The 7,112-nt window shown below is 43.8% G+C and overlaps 1 long non-coding RNA gene across 1 annotated transcript; it reads right to left on the bottom strand.

Annotated features, from left to right (window-relative positions):
* Window positions 1–1,141: 1,141 nt before the first annotated feature.
* LOC113916341 lies at window positions 1,142–6,992 on the bottom strand. The gene is made up of 4 exons (XR_003517912.1): window positions 6,909–6,992; window positions 5,580–5,762; window positions 4,150–4,280; window positions 1,142–1,315 (listed from the first exon to the last, which is right to left on the bottom strand). It is a non-coding gene; the product is annotated as an uncharacterized LOC113916341 (long non-coding RNA).
* Window positions 6,993–7,112: the final 120 nt, after the last annotated feature.

Raw genomic sequence — 7,112 nt, 5'->3', positions numbered from 1 at the left:
TTCTGTTTCCCCCGATGTAGAGAGAGGAAACATGAAACAAAGGTAGTTAACATTTTTACGCATTTGCTTTGACTCTAAAAAAGTTGTGGGGGCAGAGGGTGCCTGGGTGATTCAGTCGGTTTAGTGTCTGACTCTATCTCAGCTCAGGTCTCTATCTCAGCTCAGTCCTTCATCTGAGGGTCATGAGTTCAAGTTCCACCTTGGGCTCCACACTAGGAGTGGAGCCTACTTAAAAAAAAAAAAAAAAAAAGCCAGATAGAATTTATTCTGCATGCAGCCTTAATTCATTGTTTTCTATTTGACGAGATCTAGTAAGATCAAAGTAAGTTTCAGCTATGATCACCCATAAAGCTCCACAATCCTACACTGCAACCCTTTCTAGCACAGACTCAAACGTGTTTCTGCACCCTTCTGAAATGTGGCAAATACAATTGTTTTTGACAAGCACAGCTGAAGAGTGTATTTGAGAATACCAGAATATTAGGGGTAGGGTAGATCTTCATAAAACTGAAACAAAATTAATGTGAACCGAGGGCTTATTTTGGACAGAATTGGGTTTCCAAGTAGGTAAACTATTAATGGCAGGCAGTTAGAAAGAACATTCTAGTTCGTTATCTACAATACAACAATATAGGTGCCCCAGTTAAAAAAAAAAAAAATCCTAGGGACAAAACTAGTTTTTACTTTGGCTTCATTTTTAATTCAATTTCATTCAAGATGCTGGCTAGAAAACCCCATACGAGAAACGGTGAGAAGCAAATTCTTTTGTGCCCTAGAATGTTCTTGGTAAGAGATATAAAAAGAGAGTATTGGAAACCTTCATCATTTCCTGCTTTATGTTTTACAGATGAGAATGTTTGCACAAAAACCACCAACCCATGTGGCTCTGGCTGCTGGTTTCCCAAACGTGAGCCTCTCTCCACAGTGTCCCTTGTTTTGCTTTCCCCTGACTTTCCTGTCAATGGGGGAGAGAGCTAGACACCAGGTGCTCTTGTGAGAGCTCTGTGTGTCCTCCTGAGGGTTCCCCGCCACCCCCCGCCAAGTTGGCCCCAGCAGAGCATGGAGGGTCTGCAATCCTATCCAGAGCACATGCCCACATAATACAACACCTGAATGACACATATAGGAAGATATACCCTCACAAAAACAGCAACTTTATTCTCACAGAGCATAGAACCAAAGCTTGGAGGGACCTAATTAAAAGTAGATGTGCATAAAAAAAAAAAAAAGTAGATGTGCATGTGTGCATGCGCACGCATGTGCAAGTGTGTTTCTAGTGATGAAGACTTTTTTTTCTTTAAGAAGGGTTCTGAACCTAAAATGAAAAAAAAGAAACCATTGCTATAGTTCAGTTTATGAAACCAAGCTACAGGTAGTACCTAGGACAGGGTCTGGCATATAAAAAGCCCTCAATAAAGACTTTTGACTGATTGTCAGCAGGACAAACATCCTCCTCAATGCCTCCTCTACCCTCTTCAGTAGCCCTCATTTCTATAATTTCCTTTCCAGCATTACAGCTGTTCATACCACAATCTGGCACATAGAACAAGATATATAATCAGCTCATTTTCCATGTTTTTAAGGGCACCATCATTTGGATGGGGGAATTTCAGAATGGTTTATTCACTGCTTTGATCAACACTTGTTGAGGGCTTTTTATGGACAGACACCACATTCATTAATCTGTGCTGTTGGCGAGTAAAGGGAGAAATGCACCTGCCCGTAAGAGGCCACCGTGTGAGAGACCGACACTTAGAAAATTATGACCCTATGAGATAGAGGAATGTAAACTGTTCCTGGGGATCTCGGCAGAGGCAAAGACTAACTGCCTGAGTGGAGTGGGGAGGGAGGTGACCTCTGAGCTGGGGTAATCCCAGGGCAAGAAAGGAGAATGGCATTTTGCACAGATTGGGAAAGTCATGAAAAAGTGAAGGCACAGGGGGCGCTCTGGCACCTTGAGAAAGAACTGGTGTGAAGAACACAGGGAGGAAGGAAGGGGATGTGAAAAGAGAAACAGATGGGGCCAGATTGTGGAGGCCCAAGGAATTTGGACTTTATCTTATGCAATGAGAAGTCACTGAAGACAGAGCTCCTTGATCAAATGACAAAAGTGGGGAAGGATCTACTTGCTCCGTGCTCTATGCCACAGCTGGAAAAGCAGAATTGAATTTATAAATTCAGGCTCATGATGTAACCCAATTTTTGTTTTAGCATGAGAGCAGTGTGAAGATGAACAGACAGCAAGGAAAATGGAGACTGGCCCCTAGACCAATCTGGAGACTGTAACAACAATCAGATACAAATAAGATTACATATCTGAGAAATTTCAAAGTAGAACAAATGCAAGTGAACATAAACATAGTTATTAAAGGAAAAAGTCTTCCTAGTGTAAACAATGACTATACAGACTTCATATTTTGGGTTTTCCAGGAAGTGTTTATACGAACATCACATGTATTCTGAATCAAAATCTCTACTCCTGATTCCACTATGAGTTCACAGAATATTAAAACGCAATAGAGTCTGGCAACATCAGCATAATGAAATTACAGCGTATGGCTGCTTGCTTACTTCTTGCAATAATTTACAAACCAGACCAGTTGACATGTATGGAAAATTTACAGTCACAAAAAACTGAGTGATTTCTGGCAGGCACAAGATAAATTTGTGGCTTAGCCAAGAAAATAATTCACATTTCCTACTTACCATTCCAAGGCTCTTCACACTACTTATCCTGCCTTCTTTTCTCTTTCCTTTTTTTTTTTTTTTTTTTGTCTGAAAGGTTTGGAAAAAGGAAGTGCTTCCTGAAATTCCCTCAATTTAACTAGTTTTTAAAAGGTCAGGAAACATTTGGAAACTAACAAAACCTTTGTATACCTGACAGGTCTGTCTATGTGTTGTGAGTCTTTTAAGAAAAATATTTTGGCACACTGGGGGATTTTATGGTAAGGTTTAGGAAACTTTTGAGAGATATCTTTGAAGAGAACAGTGCAAAGTTGCAAATCAAAGTCATTTTTTTAAAGCAGAAAATGATTCATCTTTGTCCTTGCCTTTCTCTCTTTTTGAATACTTTTTGTACTTGGTTTAAATACTCTTGCCCCTGCTACCATGAATTTCTACCACGTGTACTACAAAATGTGTGATTTTCTTGTCCTGTGGGGGGATTACTTGAAAAGGAAACGAACAATGTGCTATTCTTGGCAGGGAAAGAGCTACTGTTGACTAGTGGTCATTAAGTCAAACCTTTGGGTACTGTTCCAGAGGTTGGAAGGCAGGTACTATCATTTCTCTGCTCACTGAACCCTGGTTGATGATGTAGGCAGGCTGGGTAGAGCCAGCCACTGAAGCCCTTGCTAGGTTTGAAATTCTGTTCTTGGTGAGAAACCAAGTGGCATTGGCCTCAGTTAGCCAATTTCAGTGAGCAGAGAGCCAAGTGGCTTAGCCACATACATGTGTACATTAAAAGTATCTCCTGTCCTCCTCTCTATATGTAGCATTGAACCAGGCAACCATATGAAGTCTTCAAAAAGAAAGCAGGAATAATTGTGAGATAATCCTTAAACATGAATATATTTTTAAATATGTGATTTGTCTTGAGCTCAATAGCTACCTCCAGAAACTGGATCCACAATGGAAGATTCCATCCACAATCCATCTCTTGGCAGCCAAACCCTCAACACTCAGGAAATAATACCAATACAGCCAAATTTAGTGTTTGGGCTGTTTTGTCCAGATGACTTCCTATAAGAGTGGATCTCAGCAAGGCATAGAAGGAGGGCTCTATGTAGAGGCATTTGGAAATCTCCTTTGGACGAAGCTGAGGGATCAAGTGGTTCAATTATTCTAAAATATAAGAAAAAGCTGTACTGGCACTTACAGCCTTGCAAACTAACATTTTATTATTATTTTTTTAAATATTAAGAAAGTCCTCTTTGTTGGGACGCCCGGGTGGCTCAGATGGTTAAGCGTCTGCCTTCGGCTCAGGCCATGATCCCAGGGTCCTGGGATCGAGTTCCGCATTGGGCTCCCTGCTAGGCGGGGAGCCTGCTTCTCCCTCTGCCTCTGCCTCTCTCTCTCTCTCTCTCTCTGACTCTCATGAATAAATAAATAAAACATTAAAAAAAAAAAGAAAGTCCTCTTTGCACTCACTTTTAGTGGGGTTGGGGGTGGAAGAAATAATATGCGAGGCGAAGTTTGAATTTTGATGAGGGAAACATTTTTTCAAGGTTCTTCAGAGAACTCCTCATTACTTCCTGTTCCAACGTATTTTATTTTATTAACTGTAATAAAACACATGAGGTCATACTATGGTAGGCCTTTTCATTAGAGGGTCTCAAAGCAAGGCAGTGCTTAATTAGGGGCCCTGTCACAGGTTCAGGGAGGTGACTCTGGGCCCAAGCAGGAACAAAGCAAATCTGCCCAATAATTTAGAATATGATGGGAAGTTTTGCGTATTCCCTTGAAAACAGGATTATCACTGCTGACCTGGGCTCCTGCTGACAGGGCAAGAGAGGCAACGCAGGTGTGAGAAAATGTGGTGGAAAGGACTCAGGAAGGGAGGTGGCCATCCTGCTTCCCCTTGAATGAGAACCTTCTCTCTGGCCCAGGGGCTGGGTGGGGCTATCAGGGTGTGAGGTCAGATCCAGTGGTGGTGAGGGAGGAGGGCAGCTGGGGACCTGTGGCTTAGAACAGAAATGGGGCCAGGAGGGGGAGGTGCCAAGAGTGACTGTGGAGAGCCCACCTGGGGAAATCCCCGGGGAACACAGGGGACCCTGACTGGCAAAGCTGTTGCCTTTCTGCCCTTCCTGCTCACTTCCCCTCCATTATCTTCATTCAGGAGTCATTCCTTTACTGTTCCATGCCAGGATCTCAGCGAGACTTGGTGGGGGGCGGGGGGGGGGGGAGGGCAGACAATAAAAGCAGAATAGTTTTAAGGAACACTGAAGTCATTTCTGAGGAGCAGAGTTCTAAGGACATGAACTGTGTTGCTCCTTAAGGTGCAGAGCCTGCGTTAAAGGAGTTGAGATGTGGGGCCCAGAGATAGGAGATGAGTGAGTGGGGGGCCCAGAGTTAGGAGATGAGTGAGCGGGCTGCCATCGGGGTAAGATAGAGTACAGCCCTTACCCCCTGACACATTCTCTCACCCCACTCCCTACCCCAGTGGACCCATGTTGCTGGGAACTAGGTGTTAGTTCAACCTGAGGAGGAACTGAAGTCAAAACTGTCCAAAGATAAAATGAGCTGTGTTGGGGGATGGCCAGCTCCTGGTCATTTGGCTTATTGGAGAAGAGGCTGGATAGCTGCTGGTGAGATTGACAAGATCCCTTCCAGACCTGTGATCTATGAATCCCCAAGGGGCTGGGCTCCTGGAGATGGCAGTTCTGGGTGAACTAGTCTGCTCTGCTCTAGCTGGTCATGAGGATGATGAGGCTTGGTCAGGGAAGGGTAGTAGGAGAAAGCCTGGTGAGGAGGGAATTGGCAACTGGGGGAAGGAGTTGGAGGGAAGGGGGTCTACAGGACTGCCATAACAAAGTACCACAAACTGGGTACCTTTCAACAACAGAAATTTAGAGCCTCACAGTTCTGAAGCTTGAAGTCCAAAATCAAGGTGTCAGCAGGGTTGGTTCCTTCTGAGAGCTCTAAAGGAGGATCTGTTCCATCCTTCTCCCAGCTTTGGATCACTCTGCTTTTCCCTGGCTTATGGGTGTATCAGTCCAATCTTCTGTCATCACATGGTGTCCTCCTTGTCTTCACACGGCCAGCTTCTTACAGAGACAAGAGTCGTATTGGATTAGGGGCCCACCCTACTCCAGTATGACCTCATATTAATTTAACTAATTAGATCTGCACTTAACCTATTTCCAAATAAGTTTACACTCTGAGGTACTTCAACATATCTTACTTTTAGGGGGGATACAATTCAGTCCATAACAGGAAGAAACTTGCTGAATCTCTGAGACCTCAACTTTTCCCATCTGTACAACTCCCAGTGCTGGCACTGCATGGAGAGAGGCTGGGTGCCTGGAGTAAGACATCACTCCCTCTGCTAGCCCTAGCTTGACTTTATATACAGCATAGTTCTGAGACTGTTCCCAGGGTTTCAAACTTCTGCTCTTTCCTGTTTTTCACAGAATCCCCATCTCCTCACAATATCCACAGCACCCCCAACCCGGACACCCACTTATCCTGACACCCTAGAGGCTCAAGCTCTCTCCTCTCATCAAAGAGCTCCCTGAAATCTTTCCTTGACACCCAGGCACAGAATAACATGGACTTGGGGAGGCTGTGTGTGTGTGAGGTTTTTGGTTTTTGATTTTCTCCTTTGGGATTCTTCTTACAACTACCTAAACAGCACCCAAGATTTCTGGCCTATTTCATCCAGTGTTGGACAAACTGGCTACCTTAAATGAATTTTCTAGATTTTTTTTTTTTTTTTAGGGAGACAGATTATAAATCACAATTCTAGAAATTTATGCCAGCAATACCTTCCATGGGATTACAAACACATAGGGAGGATGTGGTAAAATGGGGAAACACCAGACTCAGAGACACCAGAGGTCAGAAGCCTCAAGTTCTATGACCACACACTATGGTTGTGTGACAGTGGCGGTCAGGTCACCTTCTCTGTACTTTACTCCAATGGTAAAATCAGTCAGACTATTTCAATGCTGGTATTCTATGATTTCATAAAAGTCAGTATTCTGTGATTTCATAATAGGTCTCTAAGGACCACTCTAATGCTGATTTTCCATGAATTTATAACAGCTAAAACTTTTTATGCGGTTAAATGTAAGGAAAGAGGTGACACATATATCTTTTCTCTAAAAATCAGCTAACATCTTTGTGGAATGATGTCACCGTGAGCCTCAGTTTTCCGATTTATAAAACACAAAAACAACAATATGGACCTTATGAGGTGGTGGGAGTGAGGATGCCTGGAGCGATCTGTAACTTTATACGGAGGCAAACCAGGAACCTCTCCGAACGTTCTCTGTTACAGCTCCTGGACTCTGAGCCCGAGCAAGCCGACAGGACAGGGAGGGGGCGGGGCGAGGAGGTTGGCTTTGTTCTCGCCCCGCCCCCGCCCCTCCCTAGATATCGCGAGAGGGCGG

Source organism: Zalophus californianus, chromosome 1 (genome assembly GCF_009762305.2).
Source record: "Zalophus californianus isolate mZalCal1 chromosome 1, mZalCal1.pri.v2, whole genome shotgun sequence".
In the NCBI taxonomy this organism is placed as follows: Eukaryota; Metazoa; Chordata; class Mammalia; order Carnivora; family Otariidae; genus Zalophus; species Zalophus californianus.
Note: the sequence above shows the minus strand (reverse complement) of the source record. Positions and strands in the feature narration are given on the sequence as shown.